The sequence below is a fragment of the Oncorhynchus clarkii genome, chromosome 2 (assembly GCF_045791955.1).
Source record: "Oncorhynchus clarkii lewisi isolate Uvic-CL-2024 chromosome 2, UVic_Ocla_1.0, whole genome shotgun sequence".
Lineage (NCBI taxonomy): Eukaryota > Metazoa > Chordata > Actinopteri > Salmoniformes > Salmonidae > Oncorhynchus > Oncorhynchus clarkii.
This window is the reverse complement of record NC_092148.1, coordinates 92,001,479-92,024,597: the sequence shown is the minus strand read 5'-3', so window position 1 is coordinate 92,024,597 and position 23,119 is coordinate 92,001,479. Positions and strand designations below refer to the sequence as shown.

Here is a 23,119-nt window from a genome sequence, read left to right as displayed (position 1 = left end):
TGAGGTTCTGGTAGAACACGCCTAGCTAACAGTACTACTCTCTGTTCAGACTGAATCTCTGCATTTCCTGGCCATGGTGTGTGCGCTCTTATCCTGGGTAGTGTTCAGTAGGGCTTCAAGAGTTTTAAAACGTTTTAAAACTGCAAACTATACACCTTCAGCTCAGGAGTCTGAAAGGAATATCAATACGCTTTAGTGAGAAACACTTGTGTGTGTGTCAGAGTTAATAAGATCATTGCATAGTTTAGCAGTGACAGAGACAGTTAGCTAGGCGTGTGCTACTTGCGTTGTTTGTTTTCCTGGATTAGCAGGCCTCTGGCTAACTATGGCTAACAGGCTCTGGTTAAACCCACATTGAGATGTCAACAGTCACCCCTGTCTGCCGTAACAACATCCCTGTCTGCCGTAACAACACTCCTGTCTACCATAACAACACCCCTGTCTACCATAACAACACCCCTGTCTACCATAACAACACCCCTGTCTACCATAACAACACCCCTGTCTACCATAACAACACCCCTGTCAACCATAACAACACACCTGTCTACCATAACAACACACCTGTCTACCATAACAACACCCCTGTCTACCATAACAACACTCATGTCTGTCATAACAACACCCCTGTCTACCATAACAACACCCCTGTCTACCATAACAACACCCCTGTCTACCATAACAACACTCCTGTCTACCATAACATAACAACACCCCTGTCTACCATAACAACACCCCTGTCTACCATAACAACACTCCTGTCTACTATAACAACACTCCTGTCTACCATAACATAACAACACCCCTGTCTGCCATAACAACACCCCTGTCTACCATAACAACACCCCTGTCTACCATAACATAACAACACCCCTGTCTGACATAACAACACCCCTGTCTGCCATAACATAACAACACTCCTGTCTACCATAACATAACAACACCCCTGTCTACCATAACAACACCCCTGTCTATCATAACAACACTCCTGTCTACCATAACATAACAACACCCCTGTCTACCATAACAACACTCCTGTCTACCATAACAACACTCCTGTCTACCATAACAACACTCCTGTCTACCATAACATAACAACACCCCTGTCTGCCATAACAACACCCCTGTCTACCATAACATAACAACACCCCTGTCTGCCATAACATAACAACACCCCTGTCTACCATAACATAACAACACCCCTGTCTATCATAACAACACCCCTGTCTACCATAACAACACCCCAGTCTACCATAACATAACAACACTCCTGTCTACCATAACATAACAACACCCCTGTCTGCCATAACATAACAACACTCCTGTCTACCATAACATAACAACACCCCTGTCTGCCATAACATAACAACACCCCTATCTACCATAACATAACAACACTCCTGTCTACCATAACAACACCCCTGTCTACCATAACAACACCCCTGTCTACCATAAAAACACCCCTGTCTACCATAAAAACACCCGTCTACCATAACAACACTCATGTCTACCATAACAACACCCCTGTCTACCATAACAACACCCCTGTCTACCATAAAACACCCCTGTCTACCATAACAACACTCCTGTCTACTATAACAACACTCCTGTCTACCATAACATAACAACACCCCTGTCTGCCATAACAACACCCCTGTCTACCATAACAACACCCCTGTCTACCATAACATAACAACACCCCTGTCTGACATAACAACACCCCTGTCTGCCATAACATAACAACACTCCTGTCTACCATAACATAACAACACCCCTGTCTACCATAACAACACCCCTGTCTATCATAACAACACTCCTGTCTACCATAACATAACAACACCCCTGTCTACCATAACAACACTCCTGTCTACCATAACAACACTCCTGTCTACCATAACAACACTCCTGTCTACCATAACATAACAACACCCCTGTCTGCCATAACAACACCCCTGTCTACCATAACATAACAACACTCCTGTCTACCATAACATAACAACACCCCTGTCTGCCATAACATAACAACACTCCTGTCTACCATAACATAACAACACCCCTGTCTGCCATAACAACACCCCTGTCTACCATAACATAACAACACCCCTGTCTGCCATAACATAACAACACCCCTATCTACCATAACATAACAACACTCCTGTCTACCATAACAACACCCCTGTCTACCATAACAACACCCCTGTCTACCATAAAAACACCCCTGTCTACCATAAAAACACCCGTCTACCATAACAACACTCATGTCTACCATAACAACACCCCTGTCTACCATAACAACACCCCTGTCTACCATAAAACACCCCTGTCTACCATAAAAACACCTGTCTACCATAACAACACTCCTGTCTGCCATAACAACACCCCTGTCTACCATAAAAACACCCGTCTACCATAACAACACCCCTGTCTACCATAACAACACCCCTGTCTACCATAAAAACACCCCTGTCTACCATAACAACACCCCTGTCTACCATAACAACACCCCTGTCTACCATAAAAACACCCCTGTCTACCATAAAAACACCCGTCTACCATAACAACACTCATGTCTACCATAAAAACACCCCTGTCTACCATAAAAACACCTGTCTACCATAACAACACTCCTGTCTGCCATAACAACACCCCTGTCTACCATAACATAACAACACCCCTGTCTGCCATAACAACACTCCTGTCTACCATAACAACACCCCTGTCTGCCATAACAACACTGCTGTCTACCATAACAACACTCCTGTCTACCATAACAACACTCCTGTCTGCCATAACAACACACCTGTCTACCATAACAACACTCCTGTCTACCATAACAACACTCCTGTCTACCATAACAACACCCCTGTCTGCCATAACAACACTCATGTCTACCATAACAACACTCCTGTCTATCATAACATAACAACACCCCTGTCTACCATAACATAACAACACTCCTGTCTACCATAACATAAGAACACCCCTGTCTACCATAAGAACACTACTGTCTACCATAACAACACTCCTGTCTACCATAACAACACTCCTGTCTACCATAACAACACTCCTGTCTACCATAACATAACAACACCCCTGTCTACCATAACATAACAACACCCCTGTCTGCCAAAACAACACTCCTGTCTACCATAACAACACCCCTGTCTACCATAACAACACTCCTGTCTACCATAACATAACAACACCCCTGTCTGCCTTAACAACACTCCTGTCTACCATAACAACACCCCTGTCTACCATAACATAACAACACTTCTGTCTACCATAACAACACCCCTGTCTACCATAACAACACCCCTAAAAGCCCGCCTCTATCAAGTAAACCCTTCTTCAGAGCTCCACTTGTTGGGAGTTCATGACCTCATGTAATAACTGAAGCGGGTCAACCCGTCTATTGGTGGCTAAATCCCAAATCGGCAGCTTCCACCTCGACCCTCCATTTGAGCTAGTTCCTCTGTCTTTTGTGTGGAGTGACTTTTGTCTCATTAATATCAAAACTTCTGAAGTTGAGAACTCAATTCTTGATATTGCAGACAAAAATAATGATGTTGAAAACAAAACATAAACCCAAAAGTATTGATAGCGAATATATATATATATATTTCAAGGAAATCATTTTGAAATAAGCGAGCATTTGAATTGTGATGAATGCAAAAAAAAACACATTCTGTGAATCATTTTCTAGGATAATTCAATCGCGATCAAATGCCACCTTTTTTAACGGCATGGATTTCATTTATATACTATCTCTCTACTTCCTGATGTGCTTTTACATAGTACGGGGAAAGCTCCCCTCATCCACCACATGGAACCCACTTGGGTGATGCACAGCAAACATTTTGTGCCCAAAACACTCACCACACATCGGCTAGCATGGTGGAGAGGTGAGGCATGATCTTTGCCACAATTAGTGGTGAGTGGGATGATGAGGTGGCCATGATCTCTGCCACAATTAGTGGTGAGTGGGATGATGACGTGGCCATGATCTCTGCCACAATTAGTGGTGAGTGGGATGATGAGGTGGCCATGATCTCTGACACAATTAGTGGTGAGTGGGATGATGAGGTGGCCATGATCTCTGACACAATTAGTGGTGAGTGGGATGATGAGGTGGCCATGATCTCTGACACAATTAGTGGTGAGTGGGATGATGAGGTGGCCATGATCTCTGCCACAATTAGTGGTGAGTGGGATGATGAGGTGGCCATGATCTCTGCCACAATTAGTGGTGAGTGGGATGATGAGGTGGCCATGATCTCTGCCACAATTAGTGGTGAGTGGGATGATGAGGTGGCCATGATCTCTGCCACAATTAGTGGTGAGTGGGATGATGAGGTGGCTATGATCTCTGCCACAATTAGTGGTGAGTGGGATGATGAGGTGGCCATGATCTCTGCCACAATTAGTGGTGAGTGGGATGATGAGGTGGCCATGATCTCTGCCACAATTAGTGGTGAGTGGGATGATGAGGTGGCCATGATCTCTGACACAATTAGTGGTGAGTGGGATGATGGGGTGGCCATGATCTCTGACACAATTAGTGGTGAGTGGGATGATGAGGTGGCCATGATCTCTGCCACAATTAGTGGTGAGTGGGATGATGAGGTGGCCATGATCTCTGCCACAATTAGTGGTGAGTGGGATGATGAGGTGGCCATGATCTCTGCCACAATTAGTGGTGAGTGGGATGATGAGGTGGCCATGATCTCTGACACAATTAGTGGTGAGTGGGATGATGAGGTGGCCATGATCTCTGACACAATTAGTGGTGAGTGGGATGATGAGGTGGCCATGATCTCTGACACAATTAGTGGTGAGTGGGATGATGAGGTGGCCATGATCTCTGCCACAATTAGTGGTGAGTGGGATGATGAGGTGGCCATGATCTCTGACACAATTAGTGGTGAGTGGGATGATGGGGTGGCCATGATCTCTGACACAATTAGTGGTGAGTGGGATGATGGGGTGGCCATGATCTCTGACACAATTAGTGGCGAGTGGGATGATGAGGTGGCCATGATCTCTGACACAATTAGTGGCGAGTGGGATGATGAGGTGGCCATGATCTCTGACACAATTAGTGGTGAGTGGGATGATGAGGTGGCCATGATCTCTGACACAATTAGTGGTGAGTGGGATGATGAGGTGGCCATGATCTCTGACACAATTAGTGGTGAGTGGGATGATGAGGTGGCCATGATCTCTGCCACAATTAGTGGTGAGTGGGATGATGAGGTGGCCATGATCTCTGACACAATTAGTGGTGAGTGGGATGATGGGGTGGCCATGATCTCTGACACAATTAGTGGTGAGTGGGATGATGAGGTGGCCATGATCTCTGCCACAATTAGTGGTGAGTGGGATGATGAGGTGGCCATGATCTCTGCCACAATTAGTGGTGAGTGGGATGATGAGGTGGCCATGATCTCTGCCACAATTAGTGGTGAGTGGGATGATGAGGTGGCCATGATCTCTGACACAATTAGTGGTGAGTGGGATGATGAGGTGGCCATGATCTCTGACACAATTAGTGGTGAGTGGGATGATGAGGTGGCCATGATCTCTGACACAATTAGTGGTGAGTGGGATGATGAGGTGGCCATGATCTCTGACACAATTAGTGGTGAGTGGGATGATGAGGTGGCCATGATCTCTGCCACAATTAGTGGTGAGTGGAATGATGAGGTGGCCATGATCTCTGCCACAATTAGTGGTGAGTGGAATGATGAGGTGGCCATGATCTCTGACACAATTAGTGGTGAGTGGGATGATGAGGTGGCCATGATCTCTGACACAATTAGTGGTGAGTGGGATGATGGGGTGGCCATGATCTCTGACACAATTAGTGGTGAGTGGGATGATGGGGTGGCCATGATCTCTGACACAATTAGTGGCGAGTGGGATGATGAGGTGGCCATGATCTCTGACACAATTAGTGGCGAGTGGGATGATGAGGTGGCCATGATCTCTGACACAATTAGTGGCGAGTGGGATGATGAGGTGGCCATGATCTCTGACACAGTTAGTGGTGAGTGGGATGATGAGGTGGCCATGATCTCTGCCACAATTAGTGGCGAGTGGGATGATGAGGTGGCCATGATCTCTGACACAATTAGTGGTGAGTGGGATGATGAGGTGGCTATGATCTCTGACACAATTAGTGGTGAGTGGGTTGATGAGGTGGCCATGATCTCTGACAAAATTAGTGGTGAGTGGGATGATGAGGTGGCCATGATCTCTGACACAATTAGTGGTGAGTGGGATGATGGGGTGGCCATGATCTCTGACACAATTAGTGGTGAGTGGGATGATGAGAATGGCCATGATCTCTGCCACAATTAGTGGTGAGTGGGATGATGAGGTGGCCATGATCTCTGCCACAATTAGTGGTGAGTGGGATGATGAGGTGGCCATGATCTCTGCCACAATTAGTGGTGAGTGGGATGATGAGGTGGCCATGATCTCTGACACAATTAGTGGTGAGTGGGATGATGAGGTGGCCATGATCTCTGCCACAATTAGTGGTGAGTGGGATGATGAGGTGGCCATGATCTCTGCCACAATTAGTGGTGAGTGGGATGATGAGGTGGCCATGATCTCTTACACAATTAGTGGTGAGTGGGATTATGAGGTGGCCATGATCTCTGACACAATAAGTGGTGAGTGGGATGATGAGGTGGCCATGATCTCTGCCACAATTAGTGGTGAGTGGGATGATGAGGTGGCCATGATCTCTGCCACAATTAGTGGTGAGTGGGATGATGAGGTGGCCATGATCTCTGCCACAATTAGTGGTTAGTGGGATGATGAGGTGGCCATGATCTCTGCCACAATTAGTGGTGAGTGGGATGATGAGGTGGCCATGATCTCTGCCACAATTAGTGGTGAGTGGGATGATGGGGTGGCCATGATCTCTGGCACAATTAGTGGTGAGTGGGATGATGAGGTGGCCATGATCTCTGACACAATTAGTGGTGAGTGGGATGATGGGGTGGCCATGATCTCTGCCACAATTAGTGGTGAGTGGGATGATGGGGTGGCCATGATCTCTGCCACAATTAGTGGTGAGTGGGATGATGAGGTGGCCATGATCTCTGCCACAATTAGTGGTGAGTGGGATGATGAGGTGACCATGATCTCTGCCACAATTAGTGGTGAGTGGGATGATGGGGTGGCCATGATCTCTGACACAATTAGTGGCGAGTGGGATGATGGGGTGGCCATGATGGTCATTTAGCCAGAAAACTGAGGTTAACAAGCCTTAGTCGTATATTACTTTCAAACAATGAGGACATCCATTTAACATCCCAGAGATGGCAACCTACACAGGGGTAACATCACCTCCCTGCCCTGGAACACTGGGATTTGAACTTTAAGAATACAGGGGGGAGAACAACTCCAACTGACACTCCGTCACCACTGGCACCACAGCACCATCTGGTTTCCCATCCAGGACTGGCTCTGCTTAGCTTCAGAGGCAAACCATCAGTGGGATGCAGGGTGCTGCTGGAATCAATGTGTCAGAACTTGAAACGTCAGCTAAAGAAACGTCCAGGGTAACATAACCAGAGATAGGGACAATAGGCAGTAAAAGAGGGAGTTTGCACTTGATCGCTATCGTGTTGTCACGCCCTCACCTTAGAGAGCCGTTTTATTTCTCTATTTAGTTAGGTCAGGGTGTGATTTGGGTGGGCATTCTATGTTTTCTATTTCTTTGTTTTTGGCCGAGTGTGGTTCCCAATCAGAGGCAGCTGTCTATCGTTGTCTCTGATTGGGAGTCATACTTAGGCAGCCTTTTTTCCCATCATATGTTGGTGGGTAATTATTTATTTTCTGTGTGTGTTTGTGTGCTGTCGGTTTCTGTTTACCTGTTTTGTTGTGAAGGTTTCACTTTATTAAAGATGTGGAACTACAAGCACGCTGCACCTTGGCTCATCTATGACAGGGAGCTTGAAGACAGTGAACGTGATACGTGATATATGGTTTTGCATTCATTTACAAAAAAATGGTTTATTGTTGATTATCCTGCAATAATATATTTTTGAGTTAATTAACAGTATATTTTGCTTTCAATATCAGTATTTTATTTTGCAATACTAAGAATTTTGTTTTTAGTTTCAGAGATTTTGCCTGATGTCACAAAAGTACAGGTGTCCCAAAGTTGAGAGTGAAAATGATGGCTAATCAGACCCTCGCTGCCAGCTTCAGAGCGAAGTGATATCCCAACGTTGACTCTCAAATCACATCGGTTATATTCATTCTTTCTGCAACATTTTAACAACTGAAGGAGGAAACCTTTACATACTAGTCAGATTCTGACAAATGTAACACATGAAAATACCTCCCAAGTTAAATGTTTGACTGTTACCGAGGTTAATATCTTGTAAAAACAACATGGGACTTTTCAGATTTTGAATTTCATGCTTGTTTTATTATTTAAATGTGGAACAATGAATTGCTTCGTTCAAGTCAGGAGTGTATCCCCCCCCACACCCCCGGAATCTTGCATTCCTGTAGGAACCAGTCGCTTGCATTGATCTCTCCGTAGTCCTCAGATACATCTGGGAGATGAGCCTCCTCTAACATTGTACTGAACACAACTGAGCCTGAACTCGCAGTCAGACAGACAGAAAGGCAGAAAGGCAGACAGACAGACAGACGGACGGACGGACGGACGGACGGACGGACGGACGGACATTCCTGGTCTGACTGAACTATATTGAGTTAAATCAACGTAAAGACTAATCAAGAACAAACTGTGCATTGCCACTTTAGAATGAAGTCTGAGTAGAGAAAGGGTTGATGTCTATGGTACTATGACTTATTAAAAACAGTATCTCTGTCTTTTTTAAAAGCCTCCCCTCTTTAGGGTTTGGTCATTCCCCAGGTAGCTAATTTATAGTGTTTATTTTATGTGCCTTCAGTTGACCCTTCCCATCTCATCCTATAAAAGAGGGCACCCTGCCGCTTTACGGCCAGTTAAATTACACTTTGATGTTTTCTCTCTGTTTCTGACTGGGATGAAACACCGGTAAATGTCTGACTTTCGCTAAATCAAGAAGTCTGCTGCTTATCACAGATAAACCTTCACAAAAAAGGGGAAGGATATTCTATGTGAACGGTAGTTTATGTGAATGATGTTCTATGTGAACGGTAGTTTATGTGAATGATGTTCTATGTGAACGGTAGTTTATGTGAATGATATTCTATGTGAACGGTAGTTTATGTGAATGATATTCTATGTGAACGGTAGTTTATGTGAATGATATTCTATGTGAACGGTAGTTTATGTGAATGATATTCTATGTCAACGGTAGTTTATGTGAATGATATTCTATGTGAACGGTAGTTTATGTGAATGATATTCTATGTGAACGTTAGTTTATGTGAATGATATTCTATGTGAACGGTAGTTTATGTGAAGGATATTCTATGTGAACGGTAGTTTATGTGAATGATATTCTATGTGAACGGTAGTTTATGTGAATGATATTCTATGTGAACGGTAGTTTATGTGAATGATATTCTATGTCAACGGTAGTTTATGTGAATGATATTCTATGTGAACGGTAGTTTATGTGAATGATATTCTATGTGAACGGTAGTTTATGTGAATGATATTCTATGTGAACGGTAGTTTATGTGAATGATATTCTATGTGAACGGTAGTTTATGTGAAGGATATTCTATGTGAACGGTAGTTTATGTGAATGATATTCTATGTGAACGGTAGTTTATGTGAATGATATTCTATGTGAACGGTAGTTTATGTGAATGATATTCTATGTCAACGGTAGTTTATGTGAATGATATTCTATGTGAACGGTAGTTTATGTGAATGATATTCTATGTGAACGGTAGTTTACGTGAATGATATTCTATGTCAACGGTAGTTTATGTGAATGATATTCTATGTGAACGGTAGTTTATGTGAATGATATTCTATGTCAACGGTAGTTTATGTGAATGATATTCTATGTGAACGGTAGTTTATGTGAATGATATTCTATGTGAACGGTAGTTTATGTGAATGATATTCTATGTGAACGGTAGTTTATGTGAATGATATTCTATGTCAACGGTAGTTTATGTGAATGATATTCTATGTGAACGGTAGTTTATGTGAATGATATTCTATGTCAACGGTAGTTTATGTGAATGATATTCTATGTGAACGGTAGTTTATGTGAAGGATATTCTATGTGAACGGTAGTTTATGTGAATGATATTCTATGTGAACGGTAGTTTATGTGAATGATGTTCTATGTGAACGGTAGTTTATGTGAATGATATTCTATGTGAACGGTAGTTTATGTGAATGATATTCTATGTGAACGGTAGTTTATGTGAATGATATTCTATGTGAACGGTAGTTTATGTGAATGATATTCTATGTCAACGGTAGTTTATGTGAATGATGTTCTATGCGTGTATGCAGATTACTTTTTGAATGAGAATTATTGAGACCTAAGCCCTCCCCCCACCCCACCCCCCACAATACTCACACACACACTCTCGCTCGCACACACACACACACACACACTCTCGCTCGCACACACACACACACACACACACACTCTCGCTCACACACACACACACTCTCGCTCGCACACACACACACTCTCGCACGCCCACACACACACTCTCGCTCGCACACACACACACACACACGCACTCTCGCTCGCGCACACGTTTCTGTCTATGCACAACATTTGGAGCCAATGCAATGGAATCTTGGCTACTCCTCCAGAGAAAAGTGTCATGGCTGTGTTCGCCAAGACAGCAGGGAGCAAACACAGACAGAGACAGAGACAGAGACAGAGAAACAGAGACAGAGACAGAGACAGAGACACATACAGGGACAGAGACACAGACAGAGACAGAGACAGAGACACATACAGGGACAGAGACAGAGACACAGACAGAGAAACAGAGACACAGACAGAGACAGAGACAGAGACAGAGAAACACAGACAGAGAAACAGAGACAAAGACACAGACACAGACACAGACACAAACAGAGACAGAGACAGAGACACAGAGAGAGACACAGAGAGAGACACAGACAGAGACAGAGAAACAGAGACAGAGACAGGGAGACAGAGACACAGAGACAGAGACAGAGACACAGACACAGATACAGACAGAGAGAGAGAGAGAGAGAGAGAGAGAGAAAGAGAGAGAGAGACACAGAGAGAGAGAGAGACACACACAGAGACACAGAGAGAGAGAGAGAGAGAGAGAGAGATAGAGAGACACAGAAAGAGAGAGAGAGAGAGAGAGAGAGAGACAGAGAAACAGAGACAGAGAGACAGAGACAGAGAGAGACAGAGACAGAGAGAGACAGACAGACAGAGACAGAGAGAGACAGACAGAGGCAGACACAGAGAGAGACAGAGAGAGACAGAGAGAGACAGAGAGACCGGGGATATTTCACTTTTGTATATTATCTACTTCACTTGCTTTGGCATATGTTTCCCATGCCAATAAAGCCCATTGAACTGAATTAAATTGAGAGAGTGAGAGAGAGAGCTCAGCAGGCAGGAATACTGGGAATAGAATAGATGTTTGTGGTGAGTCAGGAATACCGGGGGATACTGTTTGTAGGTGAGTCAGGAATACCGGGGCTACTGCTTGTGGGTGAGTCAGGAATACGGGGGATACTGTTTGTAGGTGAGTCAGGAATACCGGGGATAATGTTTGTGGGTGAGTCAGGAATACCGGGGATACTGTTTGTGGGTGAGTCAGGAATACCGGGGATACTGTTTGTGGGTGAGTCAGGAATACCGGGGATAATGTTTGTGGGTGAGTCAGGAATACTGGGGATACTGTTTGTGGGTGAGTCAGGAATACCGGGGATACTGTTTGTGGGTGAGTCAGGAATACCGGGGATACTGTTTGTGGGTGAGTCAGGAATACCGGGGATAATGTTTGTGGGTGAGTACCTTGACATACACTTGACAGCATGTGAGCTACTTTCTCACATATGAAAGAGGTAATTACATTTTCACATATGAAAGTGGTAATTACATTTTTCACATGTGAAAGTGGCACACCTGTATTTGGGGAGTTTCTCCCATTCTTCTCTGTAGATCCTCTCAAGGTTGGATGGGGAGTGTCGCTGCACAGCTATTTTCAGATCTCTCAAGAGATGTTTGATCGGGTTCTAGTCCGGGGTCTGGTTGGGCCACTCAAGGACATTCAGAGACTTGTCCCAAAGCCACTCCGGCGTTGTCTTGGCTGTGTGCTTAGGGTCGTTGTCCTGTTGGAAGGTGAACCATTGCCCCAGTCTGAGGTCCTGATCGCTCTGGAGCAGGTTTTCATCAAGGATCTATTCGGTGTCCTGTGTGAATTTAAGTATGCTCTCTCTAATTCTCTCTTTCTCTCTTTCTTTCTCTCTCTCGGAGGACCTGAGCCCTAGGACCATGCCTCAGGACTACCTGACATGATGACTCCTTGCTGTTCCCAGTCCACCTGGCCATGCTGCTGCTCCAGTTTCAACTGTTCTGCCTGTGATTATTATTATTTGACCATGCTGGTCACTTATGAACATTTGAACATCTTGGCCATGTTCTGTTATAATCTTCACCCGGCACAGCCAGAAGCGGAGTGGCCACCCCACATAGCCTGGTTGCTCTCTAGGTTTCTTCCTAGGTTTTGGCCTTTCTAGGTAGTTTTTCCTAGCCACCGTGCTTCTACACCTGCATTGCTTGCTGTTTGGGGTTTTAGGCTGGGTTTCTGTACAGCACTTTGAGATATCAGCTGATGTACGAAGGGCTATATAAATAAATTTGATTTGATTTGATCTCTCTGTGCTTTGCTCCATTCATCTTTCCCTCGATTCTGACTAGTCTCCCAGTCCCTGCCACTAAAAAACATCCCCACAGAGAATCTTGTTTCTTATGGTCTGAGTCCTTTAGGTGGCTTTTGGCAAACTCCAAGTGGTCTGTCATGTGTCATTTACTGAGGAGTGGATTCTGTCTGGCCACTCTCCCATAAAGGCTTGATTGGCGAAGTGCTGCAGAGATGGTTGTCCTTCTGGAAGGTTCTCTCATCTCCACAGAGGAACTCTGGAGCTCTATCAGAGTGACCATCGGGTTCTTGGTCTCCTCCCTAACCAAGGCCCTTGTCCCCCGATTGCTCAGTTTGGCTGGGCGGCCAGCCAGCTCTAGGAAGAATCTTGGTGGTTCCAAACTTCTTCCAATAAGAATAGATAAGAATAGGATGGAGGCCACCGCGTTCTTGGGGACCTCCCCCAGATCTGTACCTTAACAAAATCCTGTATCGGAGCTCTACGAACAATTCCTTTGACCTCATTGCTTGTTTTTTTTGCTCTGATATGCGCTGTCAACTGTGGGATCCTTATATAGACAAGTGTGTGACTTTCCAAATCATGTCCAATCAATTGTATTTGCCACAGGTGGACTCCAATCAAGTTGTGGAAACATTTCTTAGGATGATCAATGGAAACAGGATGCACCTGAGCTACATTTTGAGTCTCATAGCAAAGGGTCTGAATACTTATAGTCATAACAGTCATAAGTTTGGACACACCAGGGTTTTTCTTATTTTTTACTATTTTCTACATTTTAGAATAAAATTAAAATAAAAACTATGAAATAACACATTTGGTTGGGCTGGGCGATATGACGATATATATCGTGTGACGATAGAAAAGCGTCTATCGTTTCATATTATGCTCTATCGTTTATTTAGTTGTGTCGCAAATCACACTCTTTACGGCAATATTTTTCGTCGTTTTGGAACGTGGCTTTTGCGTGCAATAAAAAATGCAACACAAACAAAAACATGGAGGAGAACGTGACACGGAGACACAGAGACACGGAGACACGGAGACACGGAGACACAGAGACACAGAGACACGAAGACACGGAGACACGGAGACACGGAGACACGGAGCTCGTACCTAAAAGAGGGACTACTTCGGTCGCATGGACGTGGTTTGGGTATGAAAAGTCTGACATGGACCAAGATCCGTCCTCTACAAAATATGCCGCCGGCCGGTCCCGACAACGGTCTCAAACACCACTAACCTCTTGTACCACCTACGAAGGAATCATGTGAAACAGGACAGAGAGAGTCTACGGATGAGACCCCAGAAAGTACAGTCGAAACAAACCCCCTCACTCTGACGAGGCTTTTGTCCACAAATTACATCTGTAAATACATGACCCCAATTTACACCGTCGAGAATCGAGGGTTTCGTGAGTTGGTGCTAAAGGTACCAAATGCAAACTGATATGTGACACGTATTAATGCCAAAATAACATGCAAAACAGGCAAGCCCCTAAAAATGTATATTATATATTTATATCTATATTTATTTTGTTTGCAATTATAGTTGAAGTGTTTTCTATTTACCTTTTAAGATTTTCATAAATGCATTTTTTTTTACAGTTGAAGTCGGAAGTTTACATACACTTAGGTTGGAGTCATTAAAACTTGTTTTTCAACCATCCCAAAAATGTCTTGTTAACAAACTATAGTTTTGGAAAGTTGGTTAGGACATCTACTTTGTGCATGACACAAGTAATTTTTCCAACAATTCTTTACAGACAGATTATTTCACTTATAATTCACTGTATCACAATTCCAGTGAGTCAGAAGTTTACATACACTAAGTTGACTCTGCCTTTAAACTGCTTGGAAAATTCCAGAATATTATGTCATGGCTTTAGAAGCTTCTGATAGGCTAATTGACATCATTTGAGGCAATTGGAGGTGTACCTGTGGATGTATTTCAAGGCCTACCTAGTTTGAACTCAGTGCCTCTTTGCTTGACATCATGGGAAAATTATAAGAAATCAGCCAAGACCTCAGAAAAAAGTTGTAGACCTCCACAAGTCTGGATCATCCTTGGGAGCAATTTCCAAACAACTGAAGGTACCACGTTCATCTGTACAAACAATAATTGTATGCAAGTATAAACACCATGGGACCACGCAGCCGTCATACCGCTCAGGAAGGTGATGCTTTCTGTCTCCTAGAGATTAACGTACTTTGGTGCGAAAAGGGCAAATCAATCCCAGAACAACTGCAAATCATCTGTGAAGATGCTGGAGGAAACAGGTAGAAAAGTATCTATATCCACAGTAAAACGTGTCCTATATCGACATAACCTGAAAGGCCACTCAGCAAGGAAGAAGCCACTGTTCCAAAACCACCATTAAAAAAAAGCCAGACTACAAAGATTGTACTTTTTGGAGAAATGTCCTCTGGTCTGATGAGACAAAAATAGAACTGTTTGGCCATAATGACCATCGTTATGTTTGGAGGAAAAAGGGGGAGGCTTGCAAGCCGAAGAACACCATCCCAACCGTGAAGCACGGGGGTGGCAGCATCATGTTGTGGGGGTGCTTTGCTGCAGGAGGGACCACAAAATAGATGGCATCACGAGGATGGAAAATTACGTGGATATATCGAAGCAACATCTCAAGACATCAGTCAGGAAGTTAAAGCTTGGTTGTAAATGGGTCTTCCAAATGGACAATGACCCCAAGCATACTTCCAAAGTTGTTGCAAAATGGCTTAAGGACAACAAAGTCAAAGTATTGGAGTGGCCATCACAAAGCCCTGACCTCACACTTGTAGAAAATTTGTGGGCAGAACTGAAAAAGTGTGTGCGAGCAAGGAAGCCTACAAACCTGATTCAGTTACACCAGCTCTGGCCAAAATTTACCCAACTTATTGTGGGAAGCTTGTGGAAGGCTACCTGAAATGTTTGACCCAAGTTAAACAATTTAAAGGCAATGCGACCAATTTTTTTAACTAGGCAAGTCAGTTAAGAACAAATTCTTATTTTCAATGATGGCCTGAACTGCCTGTTCAGGGGCAGAACGACCTTGTATCTCAGGGGTTTGAACTTGCAACCTTCCGATTACTGGTCCAACGCTCTAACCACTAGGCTACCCTGCCTCCCCAAATACTAATTGAGTACACAAAGGTTCTAAATAAAAGGAGAAAGGAAAAATAATCAAATATGAGTAAGTACCTTGTATTTGTTGAGTATAATTCTAAATGTAATAAGAAATAAGCCTTTACATGTGATTATTTTATATAAACTATTTATTCATTGAATTTACAGAAAATGTGCTATATCGTGATATGTATCGTTAGCGGGATATGAAATTACCTATATCGTGATATGTATCATTAGCAGGATATGAAATTACCAATATCGTGATATGTATCGTTAGCGGGATATGAAATTACCTATATCGGAATATGAGATTTCGGCCATATCGCCCAGCCCTATCATATCATGTAGTAACCCAAAAAGTGTTAAACAAATAAAAAATATATTTTATATTTGAGAATCTTCAAAGTTGCCACCCTTTGTCTTGATGACAGCCTTGCACACTCTTCTGTATATATAAATACAGGATGGTATGTACAGACATGATGGACAGTTTGTGGATAGAATATGTAGTATATCTGAAGAATACATTTATAGAATAGTATATGTACAGCAATTGTTAAATAGGATTGGCCTTGACTATAATACAGTATGTACATATAAAGTGGGTAAAACAGCATCTAAACCTTATTAAAGTGACCAGTGTTCCATTATTAAAGTGACCAGTGTTCCATTATTAAAGGGACCAGTGTCCCATCATTAAAGTGACCAGTGTTCCATTAATAAAGTGACCAGTGTTCCATTATTAAAGGGACCAGTGTTCCATTATTAAAGTGACCAGTGATCCATTATTAAAGTGACCAGTGTTCCATTATTAAAGTGACCAGTGTTCCATTATTAAAGGGACCGGTGATCCATTATTAAAGTGACCAGTGTTCCATTATTAAAGTGACCAGTGTTTCATTATTAAAGGGACCAGTGTTCCATTATTAAAGTGACCAGTGATCCATTATTAAAGTGACCAGTGTTTCATTATTAAAGGGACCAGTGTTCCATTATTAAAGTGACCAGTGATCCATTATTAAAGTGACCAGTGTTCCATTATTAAAGTGACCAGTGTTCCATTATTAAAGTGACCAGTGTTCCATTATTAAAATGACCAGTGTTCCATTATTATGTCCCATTATTAAAGTGACCAGTGTTCCATTAATAAAGTGACCAGTGTTCCATTATTAAAATGACCAGTGTTCCATTATTATGTTCCATTATTAAAGTGACCAGTATCCCATGACTATGTACTATGTGCATTTGTCATAAACACTGTCCATAGTTTGTTTCTATTGGACATAATTTTGGCACAAATATATTCCCATGCAGACACTTACTCTGTCTCTCAGTACTATGAAAACACCCATCTGTGTTGTGTCCTCCAAGTCGTAGAGGTGCAGAATGTAATGATGAAAACACCCATCTGTGGTGTGTCCTCCAAGTCGTAGTGGTGCAGAATGTAATGATGAAAACACCCATCTGTGGTGTGTCCTCCAAGTCGTAGCGGTGCAGAATGTAATGATGAAAACACCCATCTGTGTTGTGTCCTCCAAGTCGTAGCGGTGCAGAATGTAATGATGAAAACACCCATCTGTGGTGTGTCCTCCAAGTCGTAGCGGTGCAGAATGTAATGATGAAAACACCCATCTGTGGTGTGTCCTCCAAGTCGTAGTGGTGCAGAATGTAATGATGAAAACACCCATCTGTGGTGTGTCCTCCAAGTCGTAGAGGTGCAGAATGTAATGATGAAAACACCCATCTGTGGCGAATTCTACCATCTCATAATATTTAAAACAAGATAAATAAGATTAGTCAAAATCTTACATCTAAAACCTCCACTTCAAGTCATTTTTTTCATAATGTGTTTTATTACCATATAAATGGTCTCTAAGTCAGGACATTGAGTCCCTGAACACAAGGCATTGTGGTAGGTGTACCATCAGCATCACACAGTAACCGTGTGTGGTGTAGTCTTTTCCCACAGCCGCTGCCAGACTACACTAAGTGAGAGTCATGTCATGTCATTATGATGAGGAGATCAGCTCTCTGTTATCCAGATGTTTCACTTAGCCCTCAGTTGATCTCAGATGCAGTGTTCACAACTAGCTAACTAACTTGTTATTGAAAGTATCTTCTGAAGACGCATAATGTCAGTAATCCTGAAACAAAATAGAGGACATGATATGTGAGTATTTTCTTCACCTTTCTCCAGATACGGCTGAAAACTACAACATTATCCCACATCAAAGTACTGAAAAAAACTCAGAGACCCATGATGCAAGACGATATGTGAATATAAACATTCACCCTACTCACGTATGCCTGCCAGTGGCGACGTGACGCCCCCCCCTCCCCCAAGACACACAAACACACACACACACTCACACACCGTTCTCCCTAAATCACTCAAAACGGCGCTCCAGAACCCAAAACCCATTTCTGACGTCTGGTTTATTTACTTGGGGGCATTGGTGAAATGGGGTTACGTACACCAGTCCCACTCTGTCATCTCACGGTCCATCTGACAGACTCTGTGGCTTTGGAGGGACCGTGTTGTGGAGTCTCAAATAATAACTATAGAAGTCATTTACAGCCAGCATCCCAAATGGCACCCTATTCCCTATATAGTACCCTACTTAGGGTTCACTGGTCTAAAGTAGTGCACTGTATAGGGAATAGGGTGCCATTTGGGACACACAAATACACATCTGGCTTGCATTAATGGGGGTAGCTAACTCTCCTGTAGTGCTGTGTGGCTGGGTACGGCCTGGTCTACATTCCTGCAGACTCCTGCTCTGCTAGCACGCCATCAGCTCCACCGGTGGTTTGCTCTCAGTCATTGTTGTCTGTGGTCAGGTACAAGTTTATATAGGTTGAGGCTCACAGTCCCAAAGGTACAGACAGACCATAGAGGTTTTCATCTATAGCTCCTATAACGTCCCGTGGTCCTGTTGTCCCATGCATTGCCTGAGTGCACTAGCCTTTAGCGCGTGTATACGACCAAGCCTAAAGCCATATCTTTGGTAGTGTTACTCGTCGATCACACCGACAGCGTTGTTGCATTTTTGGTACACCAGAATTACATTCATTTCCAATGAAAACGCTGCGTTTGCCTTGCAGCATTGTGTTTGCATGAGGCAGTTGCAGTGCGTTCGGTGTGGTGCAGTTGTTGGATTTATCGAACCTACGCGTCAAACTGTACGCGTAGACGGCTCGACAGAAATGGTAGCAGAAGGTGAATGTGGAACTTTTGTTGCACACATATCCAGATGACGCTGCGTAAAATTTTGCGCAGTGACTCTGTCGTAGTGTTCGAAGCGTTAGTACCATTTTGCACAAATGCTCTGTGGGTGTGAACGAGCCTCGTTAAATTATGATAATGCCTGGTATAAGACGAGCAATATAGTTGATTTGTTGTGGTCAGTGTCTAATGAGAGGTAAATCGTTGTAAATATTCCCGAAATATGTGAAAAGAGCAAAGCCAATGAACAGTAATAAAGACTTGTTAAATCAGAAAGTAGAAAAGTACATTAAATGTCAACTGTGAGAATTTTTTTTTATTTTTGCCTAAGCATGACGGCTGTCTGTCTGCCTGTGTTCCAAGATAGGTGTGAATATAGCGGGGATATACTGCACCTTCACTGCCAAAAATTCATGTTGTGTGTGTGTGTGTGTGTGCGTGTGCGTGTGGGAGTGCGTGTGCGTGTGCGTGTGTGTGTGTGTGTGTGTGTGTGTGTGTGTGTGCGTGTGCGTGTGCGTGTGTGTGTGTGTGTGTGTGTGTGTGTGTGTGTGTGTGTGTGTGTGTGTGTGTGTGTGTTAGCAGACGTGTCATAATGAACTAAAAAAAAGGCATGCCCATTGTCCTCCAACGCTAGAAAAGTGCACCATACCATTCCCATGTCACTCATAATAAACCGTTGACGCGCATGTAGTTACGATACAACGAGGTTGTGCAATATCTCCTCCCGGTGAGTAGACTACCAAAACCCCACACATGATAACACAAGCCAGTTGATGCCTGAGGCTTTAGCTAACCTCCCAACACTATATCCTCCCCGAAGCTATCTATCTATCTGGCTGTAACATTTTATAGAATAACATTACAGAGCTCTCCTCCGGGAAACGTATTGCATTTAATGATCGCCGTTTAAACGGTTCGCTGTGTCATTGGACTTTGCCAGATGTTTTCGTTCGATGGAGGGGTACTCTAACCTTGGCTCTCACCTTGAGGAAATAAAACACACACACTATACACAGCGAGATAACGATTTCACTCGGTATAAAAGGCCTGACTCCCATTGTTTGCAGTCACGAGAAAACCAGTTTACTTTTCGCTTTATGGGGTGTATTTTGGCCTGGTTGTGTGCTGGCAGTTACGGCAGAAACTCGTTATAATACAATCTGATCCTCCTCGGTGTTAGTTTTTGTACCCTAAGTCATGTTGACGCTTGTCATTTGGAATTCACGCTTTTAGACGTTATTGAATTTCGATTGGAAATTAAATGCAAGTTAAACCAAATAATTATTGTTATTATGCACTAGTTCAGTTGGTAACGGTCTATAGTCCGCGCAGCAGTTATTGTTTTTAGGAATTAGCTCAAGTTTACTTTTTCTATTAAATATTATATTATTAAGATAAAAAATTAAGTTAAATTTTGAGACAATAAATACATTATTCCTGTGCAAATAGATCCACTAATAATAATAATAATGATAATAATAATGTGGCGCTAAATGACATTATTATTTGGATATAATCATTGTTTTCTGTTTCTGTTTTTGGTGTTTTAAAAGGCTTTTCCTTTGTTAAAGTCAGATTTCATCTAGATTTAATGAACGGGCTGTTCTTTCTCTCTAAAATCTCCCCTGCCTTGTAAAAGACACAACCACTCCAAAGGTCGCGCATTGGATCAGCAACACAAACTGTGTCATTACATCTTTATAACAGTCGCTTTGAAATAGCTTAAATGCACGTTATTCTCTGGAACAAATATGTAAACGATGTGAGAGCATAATTATAACTTTATTCCCTTTCTTTGGGCTCTGTTTAAACACAAAACTAGATTATTTTAGTTTCACACACACATCTATATATATATATGTGTGTGTGTGTGTGTGTGTGTGTGTGTTTTACTTTATTAATACTGAAGGGCATCAATCCAGGAAATGGTAGGTCTATACTGCATTCGCAACTCTTTGCCGTTTCGAACATGATTCACGTCTCTTGCCAAAGTCATTACGCTGTGTTATGCTAATTTACGTTATCATTATGCCCTAATCCTGCGTTCACCATCAAGTCGTCATGATATTACTACAACTAATCTTCTAAATTGCTATGAACTTGGAACCACAGTGTAACACGAAAGAGCGTCACGTTATTAAGTATCTTGTGGTTTACTTTGCGTCCTGCGGCCTTGGTGAAAGTCAAATCCGCGCGTCTTCAGCTGTCCACAGCTGTGCCATACAGTCAATGAATTTAATAAGAATGTGGCGTACGAAACAAAGCATGTAGGGTTGGTTAATTTTTGCCCCCACAAAAAAAAATCTATGCCGTGCCCGAAAAGAGTTAGCACAACGAGTTTAGACTGTAGTTTATTTCAATCATTAACCTGTAGGATTTTGACCTGCTGGTTTTAGGACCTAAACGCAAGTGCCGAGAGATGATTAAAATCATAATTCAAATCTGTGTCATTATAAAACACGATTTCTATTCTCCGGGTTTATGAAATGTTTGTTTCGTTAATATCTTATTCATGTAACTCAACTGGAGCAATATCATTTTTTTGATATTAGGAAAACGAACTCTTGTATCCTTTCCAAAAGACATCCACATCAGTTTACTGAACCCTGCCAGGTTGCCCGTGCGTTTCTATTGTATCGTTAGATCTTATAAAGACAATGGTTTTAGATGGCAGGCCGTGATTTACAAATGTGTGTCTAACCACAACCATAATGCATGCATATGCGTGTATGATTGTTCAAATTTATACTTTACACTTTGATGCCTGTCCTTTTGCCTCAAAGCACGGCGTGTGTGTGTGTGTGTGTGTGTGTGTGTGCGCGCGCGTGTGTGTGTGTGTGTGTGTGTACTACACTTGGTAGTACCAGAAGTCCTCACAAGAATAGTAAACCAACTACATTTCAGAGAAGTGAGAACATTTTACCAGTCTTCACTTATAATAAAAATATTTTAGGCTTAGGGGTTAGATTTAGGGTTAGAACTAGGGTTAGGGTTTGGAGGTTAGGTTTAGGGCTAAGAGTTAGGGTTAGGTTTAGGGGTTAAGAGTTAGGGTTAGGTTTAGGGCTTAGAGTTAGGGATAGGTTTAGGGGTTAAGAGTTAGGTTTAGGTTTAGGGGTTAAGAGTTAGGGTTAGGTTTAGGGGTTAAGGTTAGAGTACAAATGAGGGTAAGAGTTAGGGTTAGGTTTAGGGCTAAGAGTTAGGGTTAGGTTTAGGGCTAAGAGGGTTAGGTTTAGGGCTAAAGAGTTAGGGTTAGGTTTAGGGCTTAGAGTTAGGGTTAGGTTTAGGGCTAAAGAGTTAGGGTTAGGTTTAGGGCTTAGAGTTAGGGATAGGTTTAGGGGTTAAGAGTTAGGTTTAGGTTTAGGGGTTAAGAGTTAGGGTTAGGTTTAGGGGTTAAGGTTAGAGTACAAATCAGGGTAAGAGTTAGGGTCAGGTTATGGGTTTTGAATGGGAATCAAAAAGTCCTCCCAAGTATAGTAAGACATAGCTGTGTGTGTGTGTGTGTGTGTGTGTGTGTGTGTGTGTGTGTTGAAGTATTCCTTTGGTGAGAAGTGGTGCAATATATCATCGAACCGTGTAGTTTTCAGTTTATTGCTTAAATGTCAAATTTCAGAGACTGGTCGGAGCCTCTACGCGATCCTCTACGCTATCCTCTACGATATCCTCTACGCTATCCCCTTATAGCTCATTCAAAATCTTAAGAAAGAATCACGGTCTAGTTAGCTCCCCTTACTTGTGTTGAACAAAAGTGACAGCGTGCTATATATGTTGGATAAGTTGGTAGCCTCATGTATGATGTTTGCTGATGTGTTAAGAAAGTATAGTGTAAATATCCAAACATAAACTACTAGGCTACGCCAATATGCTGTTGAGGTCAAGTCATCAAAATATCAACTCAGACAACAAAAATAAAAAATCATACAGAATAGGCAAGG

At 42.8% G+C, this 23,119-nt stretch overlaps 2 protein-coding genes across 2 annotated transcripts in view; both read right to left on the bottom strand.

The window, feature by feature from the left end:
* Positions 1-23,119, bottom strand: part of LOC139376285 (uncharacterized) — a 1,125,987-nt gene that overhangs the window by 542,127 nt on the left and 560,741 nt on the right. The gene's annotated exons all lie outside the window — the stretch shown is intronic.
* Positions 1-23,119, bottom strand: part of LOC139376337 (homeobox protein aristaless-like 4) — a 38,619-nt gene that overhangs the window by 14,315 nt on the left and 1,185 nt on the right. The gene's annotated exons all lie outside the window — the stretch shown is intronic.